The 9,856-nt window shown below is 33.9% G+C and overlaps 1 long non-coding RNA gene across 1 annotated transcript; it reads right to left on the bottom strand.

The window, feature by feature from the left end:
- Positions 1 to 4,039: 4,039 nt before the first annotated feature.
- LOC311296554 lies at positions 4,040 to 6,024 on the bottom strand. The gene is made up of 2 exons (XR_014628619.1): positions 4,677 to 6,024; positions 4,040 to 4,331 (listed from the first exon to the last, which is right to left on the bottom strand). It is a non-coding gene; the product is annotated as an uncharacterized lncRNA (long non-coding RNA).
- Positions 6,025 to 9,856: the final 3,832 nt, after the last annotated feature.

Genomic DNA, 9,856 nt, shown 5'->3' with positions numbered 1-9,856 from the left:
CTATCTATCTATCTATCTATCTATCTATCTATCTATCTTTTTAACTTATCTATCTATCTATCTATCTATCTATCTATCTATCTATCTATCTATCTATCTATCTATCTATCTATCTATCTATCTATCTATCTTTTTAACTTATCTATCTATCTATCTATCTATCTATCTATCTATCTATCTATCTATCTTTTTAACCAATCTATCTATCTATCTATCTATCTATCTATCTATCTATCTATCTATCTATCTATCTATCTATCTATCTATCTATCTATCTATCTATAAACATTATCTATCTATCTATCTATCTATCTATCTATCTATCTATCTATCTATCTATCTATCTATCTATCTATCTATCTTCAAACCTTATCTATCTATCTATCTATCTATCTATCTATCTATCTATCTATCTATCTATCTATCTATCTATCTATCTATCTATCTATCTATCTATCTTCAAACCTTATCTATCTATCTATCTATCTATCTATCTATCTATCTATCTATCTATCTATCTATCTATCTATCTATCTCTATGCTACAATCAGTAAATCATACTTGAACATGGTAAATCATGGTATACTATAGTAAATCATAGTAAACTATGGTAAATCGTGGTAAATCATGGTAAACTATGGTAAATCATGGTAAACTATGATAAATCATGTTAGAATCAGTAAATCATACTTGAACATGGTAAATCATGGTATACTATAGTAAATCATGGTAAACTATGGTAAATCGTGGTAAATCATGGTAAACTATGCTAAATCATGCTAAACTATGGTAAATCATGCTAGAATCAGTAAATCATACTTGAACATGGTAAATCGTGGTATACTATAGTAAATCATGGTAAACTATGGTAAATCGTGGTAAATCATGGTAAACTATGGTAAATCATGGTAATCTATGATAAATCATGCTAGAATCAGTAAATCATACTTGAACATGGTAAATCATGGTATACTATAGTAAATCATGGTAAACTATGGTAAATCGTGGTAAATCATGGTAAACTATGGTAAATCATGGTAAACTATGATAAATCATGCTAGAATCAGTAAATCATACTTGAACATGGTAAATCATGGTATACTATAGTAAATCATGGTAAACTATGGTAAATCGTGGTAAATGATGGTAAACTATGGTAAATCATGGTAATCTATGATAAATCATGCTAGAATCAGTAAATCATACTTGAACATGGTAAATCATGGTATACTATAGTAAATCATGGTAAACTATGGTAAATCGTGGTAAATCATGGTAAACTATGGTAAATCATGGTAAACTATGCTAAATCATGCTAGAATCAGTAAATCATACTTGAACATGGTAAATCATGGTATACTATAGTAAATCATGGTAAACTATGGTAAATCGTGGTAAATCATGGTATACTATAGTAAATCATGGTAAACTATGGTAAATCATGGTAAACCATGCTAGCAACATGGTAAAAAAATTCTAGCATCATGCTAGCAACATGATAATCATGCTAGCATGGTAAACTATGGTAAATCATGGTAAACTATGGTAAATCGTGGTAAACTATGGTAAATCATGCTAGAATCATAGTAAATCATACTTGAACATGGTAAATCATGGTATACTATAGTAAATAATGGTAAACTATGGTAAATCATGGTAAATCATGGTAAATCATGGTAAACTATGGTAAATCATGCTAAACTGTGGTAAATCATGCTAGAATCAGTAAATTATACTTGAACATGGCAAATCGTGGTATACTATAGTAAATCATGGTATACTATAGTAAATCGTGGTAAATCATGGTAAACTATGGTAAATCATGCTAGAATCAATAAATCATACTTGAACATGGTAAATCATGGTATACTATAGTAAATCATGGTAAACTATTGTAAATCGTGGTAAATCATGGTAAACTATGGTAAATCATGCTAGAATCAATAAATCATACTTGAACATGGTAAATCATGGTATACTATAGTAAATCATGGTAAACTATTGTAAATCGTGGTAAATCATGGTAAACTATGGTAAATCATGCTAGAATCAATAAATCATACTTGAACATGGTAAATCATGGTATACTATAGTAAATCATGGTAAACTATGGTATATCGTGGTAAATCATGGTAAACTATGGTAAATCATGGTAAACTATGGTAAATCATGCTTGAATCAGTAAATCATCTATCTATCTTTCTTTCTTTCTTTCTTTCTTTCTTTCAACTAATCAATCTTTCTTTTTCTTTCTTTCTCTCTTTCTTTCTTTCTCTCTTTCTTTCTCCTTTCTTACTAATTAATCTTTCTTTCTTTCTTTCTTTCTTTCTTTCTTTCTTTCTTTCTTTCTTTCTTTCTTTCTTTCTTTCTTTAAACATTTTCTTTCTTTCTTTCTATCTCTTTAAACCTTTTCTTTCTATCTATCTATCTATCTATCTATCTATCTATCTATCTATCTATCTATCTATCTATCTATCTTTTGAACTTATCTATCTATCTATCTATCTATCTATCTATCTTTTGAACTTATCTATCTATCTATCTATCTATCTATCTATCTATCTATCTATCTATCTATCTATCTATCTATCTATCTATCTATGTACTTGAACATGGCAAATCGTGGTATACTATAGTAAATCATGGTATACTATAGTAAATCGTGGTAAATCATGGTAAACTATGGTAAATCATGCTAGAATCAATAAATCATACTTGAACATGGTAAATCATGGTATACTATAGTAAATCATGGTAAACTATTGTAAATCGTGGTAAATCATGGTAAACTATGGTAAATCATGCTAGAATCAATAAATCATACTTGAACATGGTAAATCATGGTATACTATAGTAAATCATGGTAAACTATGGTATATCATGGTAAATCATGGTAAACTATGGTAAATCATGCTAGAATCAGTAAATTATACTTGAACATGGTAAATCGTGGTATACTATAGTAAATCATGGTAAACTATGGTAAATCGTGGTAAATCATGGTAAACTATGCTAAATCATGCTAGAATCAGTAAATCATACTTGAACATGGTAAATCATGGTATACTATAGTAAATCATGGTAAACTATGGAAAATCGTGGTAAATCATGGTATACTATAGTAAATCATGGTAAACTATGGTAAATCGTGGTAAATCATGGTAAACTATGGTAAATCATGGTAAACCATGCTAGCAACATGGTAAAAAAATTCTAGCATCATGCTAGCAACATGATAATCATGCTAGCATGGTAAACTATGGTAAATCATGGTAAACTATGGTAAATCGTGGTAAAATATGGTAAATCATGCTAGAATCATATTAAATCATACTTGAACATGGTAAATCTTGGTATACTATAGTAAATAATGGTAAACTATGGTAAATCATGGTAAATCATGGTAAACTATGGTAAATCATGCTAAACTATGGTAAATCATGCTAGAATCAGTAAATTATACTTGAACATGGCAAATCGTGGTATACTATAGTAAATCATGGTAAACTATAGTAAATCGTGGTAAATCATGGTAAACTATGGTAAATCATGCTAGAATCAATAAATCATACTTGAACATGGTAAATCATGGTATACTATAGTAAATCATGGTAAACTATGGTAAATCGTGGTAAATCATGGTAAACTATGGTAAATCATGCTAGAATCAGTAAATTATACTTGAACATGGTAAATCGTGGTATACTATAGTAAATCATGGTAAACTATGGAAAATGATGGTAATCTATGACAAATCATGCTAGAATCAGTAAATCATACTTGAACATGGTAAATCATGGTATACTATAGTAAATTATGGTAAACTATGGTAAATCATGGTAAATCATGGTAAACTATGGTAAATCATGGTAAACTATGGTAAATCATGCTTGAATCAGTAAATCATCTATCTTTCTTTCTTTCTTTCTTTCTTTCTTTCTTTCTTTCTTTCTTTCTTTCAACTAATCAATCTTTCTTTTTCTTTCTTTCTCTCTTTCTTTCTTTCTCTCTTTCTTTCTCCTTCTTTCTTACTAATTAATCTTTCTTTCTTTCTTTCTTTCTTTCTTTCTTTCTTTCTTTCTTTCTTTCTTTCTTTCTTTCTTTCTTTCTTTCTTTCAACATTTTCTTTCTTTCTTTCTATCTCTTTAAACCTTTTCTTTCTATCTATCTATCTATCTATCTATCTATCTATCTATCTATCTATCTATCTATCTATCTATCTATCTATCTATCTATCTATCTATCTATCTATCTATCTATCTATCTATCTTTTGAACTTATCTATCTATCTATCTATCTATCTGACTTATCTAACTTTTCTTTCTTTCTACCTAATCTTTCTTTCGTTCTTTCTTTCTTTATACCTAATCTTTCTTTCTTTCTTTCTTTCTTTCTTTCTTTCTTTCTTTCTTTCTTTCTTTCTTTCTTTCTTTCTTTCTTTCTACCTAATCTTTCTTTCGTTCTTTCTTTCTTTATACCTAATCTTTCTTTCTTTCTTTCTAGCTAATCTTTCTTTCTTTTTTCTTTCATTCTTTCTTTCTACCTAATCTTTCTTTCTTTCTTACAATCTTTCTTTCTTTCTTTTTTTCTTTCTAGCTAATCTTTTTTTCTTTTTTCTTTCATTCTTTCTTTCTAGCTAATCTTTCTTTCTTTTTTCTTTCATTCTTTCTTTCTACCTAATCTTTCTTTCTTTCTTTCTTTCTTTCTTTCTTTCTTTCTTTCTTTCTTTCTTTCTTTCTTTCTTTCTTTCTTTATACCTAATCTTTCTTTCTTTCTTTCTTTCTTTCTTTCTTTCTTTCTTTCTTTCTTTATACCTAATCTTTCTTTCTTTCTTTCTTCCTAACTAATCTTTCTTCTTTCTTTCTTTCTTTCTTTCTTTCTTTCTTTCTTTCTTTCTTTTTTTCTTTCTTTCTTTCTTTCTTTCTTTCTTTCTTTCTTTCTTTCTTTCTTTCTTTCTTTCTTTCTTTCTTTCTAACTTTTCTTTCTTTCTACCTAATCTTTCTTTCGTTCTTTCTTTCTTTATACCTAATCTTTCTTTCTTTCTAACTAATCTTTTTTTTTTCTTTCTTTCTACCTAATCTTTCTTTCGTTCTTTCTTTCTTTATACCTAATCTTTCTTTCTTTCTTTCTTTCTAACTAATCTTTCTTTCTTTTTTCTTTCTTTCTAACTAATCTTTCTTTCTTTCTTTCTTTCTTTCTTTCTTTCTTTCTTTCTTTCTTTCTTTCTTTCTTTCTTTCTTTCTTTCTTTATACCTAATCTTTCTTTCTTTCTAACTAATCTTTCTTCTTTCTTTCTTTCTTTCTTTCTTTCTTTCTTTCTTTCTACCTAATCTTTCTTTCGTTCTTTCTTTCTTTATACCTAATCTTACTTTCTTTCTTTCTTTCTAACTAATTTTTTCTTTTTTCTTTCTTTCTACCTAATCTTTCTTTCGTTCTTTCTTTCTTTATACCTAATCTTTCTTTCTTTCTTTTCTAACTAATCTTTCTTTCTTTTTTCTTTCTTTCTAACTAATCTTTCTTTTTTCTTTCTCTTTCTTTCTTTCTTTCTTTCTTTCTTTCTTTCTTTCTTTCTAACTTTTCTTTCTTTCTAACTATTCTTTCTTTCTAACTAATTTATCAATCAAAATTTAAACTACTTTAAACTTCAAACTACTTCAAACTTCAAACTACTTCAAACTTCAAACTTCAAACTACTTCTAACTACTTTAAACTTCTAACTACTTTTAACTTCTTCAAACTCTCTGGTCCGGCTTTCTCAAGCCAACTTAAAGTTTGTCTCAACAAACTTTTTTTTCTAGTTAAGTTGGCTTGAGAGAGCCAACATATTGAAATCCTATTTAAACTTATTATTATTATTAAGTTGGCTTGAGAGAGCCAACATATTGAAATCCTATTTAAACTTATTATTATTATTATTCTTCTTACTAAAAAATCTGACTCAAACTCGTCCTAGAGCTTTAACTCTACATACTCCAAAATCGGCTCAGACACTCAAACTGATCTGACCAAGTGTGCTATATCTTTTCAGACTGATCGGACTTACGGTTTTCCTACAAATGACGATCAAAACTCGGAAAAACTCCCATTGACTTAACATTGGGCATTCTAAAAAAATTCAAACTCACCAACCGACAAAAATTTAAATCTAAATCCCTTGAAAACTAATTCAAACTGCCATTCTATATATATTAGCCAATGAAACTCATTTAAACTAATAAACTCTAATCTCATACACTTATAAACTAATTAACTTAAATTTAATAACTAATTAACTAATAAACTCATGAATTCATAGACTTATGAACTCTTAAACTCATAAATTAATAAATTCTGAACTCTAAACTCATTTAAACTTATAAACTCTAAACTCAAAAACTTGTACACTTATAAACTCTAAACTCATAAACTCTGAGTGTGTGTGTGTGTGTGTGTGTGTGTGTGTGTGTGTCTGAGTGAGTGTGTGAGCGAGGTAGTCTGTGTGTGTGTGTGTGTGTGTGTGTGTGTGTGTGTGTGTGTTTGTTTGTATCTATCTAACTTATTTATATATCTATCATAAACTTCAAACTACTTTAAACTACTTTAAACTTCAAACCAATTTAAACTTCTTAAGTTTAAAGCTCCCAGCTCCCAAGCAACTCCATAGCAACCAAACTTGAGTACCCTAGCAACCGTTTTGCAAGACCTATATCTCTGTATCAGAACATCGTATAGAGATGAGGTTTGGCTCTTTTGACTCATGCTAGCAAACAGCACTTCCAACATGCTACATATGCTAGCAGTGAATAGCTACATGCTAATAGCGATTAGTTAAGTGTTAAATCATGCCAAGATCATGCTAAGAACTCTATAAAAACTCCATAGTAACCATCTGTGATAACTACCAACCACCTAGTAACACCATATCAACCGCCCTGAATACCATAGCAACCCCCCAGAACACCCTAGCAACCGCCTAGCAACCACCCAAAAGACCCTAGCAACCACCCAGAACACCGTAGCAACCACCCAAAAGACCCTAGCAACCGCCTAGCAACCACCCAAAAGACCCTAGCAACCACCCAAAAGACCCTAGCAACCGCCTAGCAACCACCCAAAAGACCCTAGCAACCACCCAAAAGACCCTAGCAACCACCCAAAAGACCCTAGCAACCACCCAGAATACCCTAGAAACCACCCAAAACAGCCTAGCAACCACCCAGAACACCCTGGCCACCACCTAGCAACCACCCAGAATACCTTAGCAACGCCTAGCAACACCATAGCAACCACCCATAACACCCTAGCAACTGCCTAGCAACCACCCAGAACACCCTAGCAACCACCCAAAATACCCTAGCAACCGCCTAGCAACCACCCAAAACCGCCTAGCAACCACCCAAAACACCCTAGCAACCGCCTAGCAACCACCCAAAATACCCTAGCAACCACCCAAAAGACCCTAGCAACCACCCAAAATATCCTAGCAACCACCCAGAACACCCTAGCAACCGCCTAGCAACCACACAAAAGACCCTGGCAACCGCCTAGCAACCACCCAAAACACCCTAGCAACCACCCAAAACACCCTAGCAACCACCCAAAATACCCTAGCAACCGCCTAGCAACCACCCAGAATACCGTAGCAACCGCCTAGCAACACCATAGCGACCACCCATAACATCCTAACAACCGCCTAGCAAAAAACGTTCCGGTCCAAACTTTCTCAAGCCAACTTAAAGTTTGTCTCGACGAACTTTCGCATCTAGTTATTATTATTATTCTTCTTACTAAAAAATCTGACTCAAACTCCTCCTAGAGCTTTAACTCTACATACTCCAAAATCGGCTCAGACACTCAAACAGATCTGACTCGGTGTGCTCTATCTTTTCAGACTGATCGGACTTACGGTTTTCCTAAAAATGACGATCAAAACTCGGAAAAACTCCCATTGACTTAACATTGGGCATTCTAAAAAAATTCAAACTCACCAACCGACAAAAATTTAAATCTAAATCCCTTGAAAACTAATTCAAACTGCCATTCTATATATATTAGCCAATGAAACTCATTTAAACTAATAAACTCTAATCTCATACACTTATAAACTAATTAACTTAAATTTAATAACTAATTAACTAATAAACTCATGAATTCATAGACTTATGAACTCTTAAACTCATAAATTAATAAACTCTGAACTCTAAACTCATTTAAACATAAACTCTAAACTCAAAAACTCGTACACTTATAAACTCATCAGTTTATTCACTTATAAACTCTAAACTCATAAACTCTGAGTGTGTGTGTGTGTGTGTCTGAGTGAGTGTGTGAGTGAGGTAGTCTGTGTGAGTGTGTGTGTGTGTGTGTGTGTGTGTGTGTGTGTGTGTGTGTGTGTGTGTGTGTGTGTGTGTGTATCTATCTAACTTATTTATCTATCTATCTCTGTCATAAACTTCAAACTACTTTAAACTTTGAACCAATTTAAACTTCTTAAGTTTAAAGCTCCCAGCTCCCAAGCAACTCCATAGCAACCAAACTTGAGTACCCTAGCAACCATTTTGCAAGACCTATATCTCTGTATCAGAACATCGTATAGAGATGAGGTTTGGCTCTTTTGACTCATGCTAGCAAACAGCACTTCCAACATGCTACATATGCTAGCAGTGAATAGCTACATGCTAATAGCGATTAGTTAAGTGTTAAATCATGCCAAGATCATGCTAAGAACTCTATAAAAACTCCATAGTAACCATCTGTGACAACTACCAACCACCTAGTAACACCATATCAACCGCCCTGAATACCATAGCAACCCCCAGAACACCCTAGCAACCGCCTAGCAACCACCCAAAAGACCCTAGCAACCCCCCAGAAACCCTAGCAACCGCCTAGCAACCACCCAAAACACCCTAGCAACCACCCAAAACACCCTAGCAACCGCCTAGCAACCACCCAAAAGACCCTAGCAACCACCCAAAACACCCTAGCAACCGCCTAGCAACCACCCAAAAGACCCTAGCAACCACCCAAAATATCCTAGCAACTGCCTAGCAACCACCCAAAAGACCCTAGCAACCACCAGAAATATCCTAGCAACCGCCTAGCAACCACCCAGAATATCCTAGCAACCACCCAAAACAGCCTAGCAACAACCCAGAACACCCTAGCAACCGCCTAGCAACCACCCAAAACACCCTAACAACCACCCAAAACACCCTAGCAACCGCCTAGCAACCACCCAAAACACCCTAGCAACCACCCAAAACACCCTAGCAACCGCCTAGCAACCACCCAAAAGACCCTAGCAACCACCCAAAATATCCTAGCAACTGCCTAGCAACCACCCAAAAGACCCTAGCAACCACCAGAAATATCCTAGCAACCGCCTAGCAACCACCCAGAATATCCTAGCAACCACCCAAAACAGCCTAGCAACAACCCAGAACACCCTAGCAACCGCCTAGCAACCACCCAAAAGACCCTAGCAACCGCCTAGCAACCACCCAGAACACCCTAGCAACCACCCAAAAGACCCTAGCAACCACCCAAAATACCCTAGCAACCGCCTAGCAACCACCCAAAAGACCCTAGCAACCATCCAAAAGACCCTAGCAACCGCCTAGCAACCACCCAAAATATCCTAGCAACCACCCAAAACACCCTAGCAACCGCCTAGCAACCACCCAAAAGACCCTAGCAACCACCCAAAACAGCCTAGCAACCACCCAGAACACCCTAGCCACCACCTAGCAACCACCCAGAATACCTTAGCAACGCCTAGGAACACCATAGCAACCACCCATAACACCCTTGCAACTGCCTAGCAACCACCCAGAACACCCTAGCAACCACCAAAAACACCTTAGCAACCGCCTAG

The sequence above is a fragment of the Rutilus rutilus genome, assembly GCF_951802725.1.
Source record: "Rutilus rutilus genome assembly, chromosome: 9".
In the NCBI taxonomy this organism is placed as follows: domain Eukaryota; kingdom Metazoa; phylum Chordata; class Actinopteri; order Cypriniformes; family Leuciscidae; genus Rutilus; species Rutilus rutilus.
The sequence above is the reverse complement of the archived record's forward strand: the minus strand, read 5'-3'. Positions and strand labels throughout refer to the sequence as shown.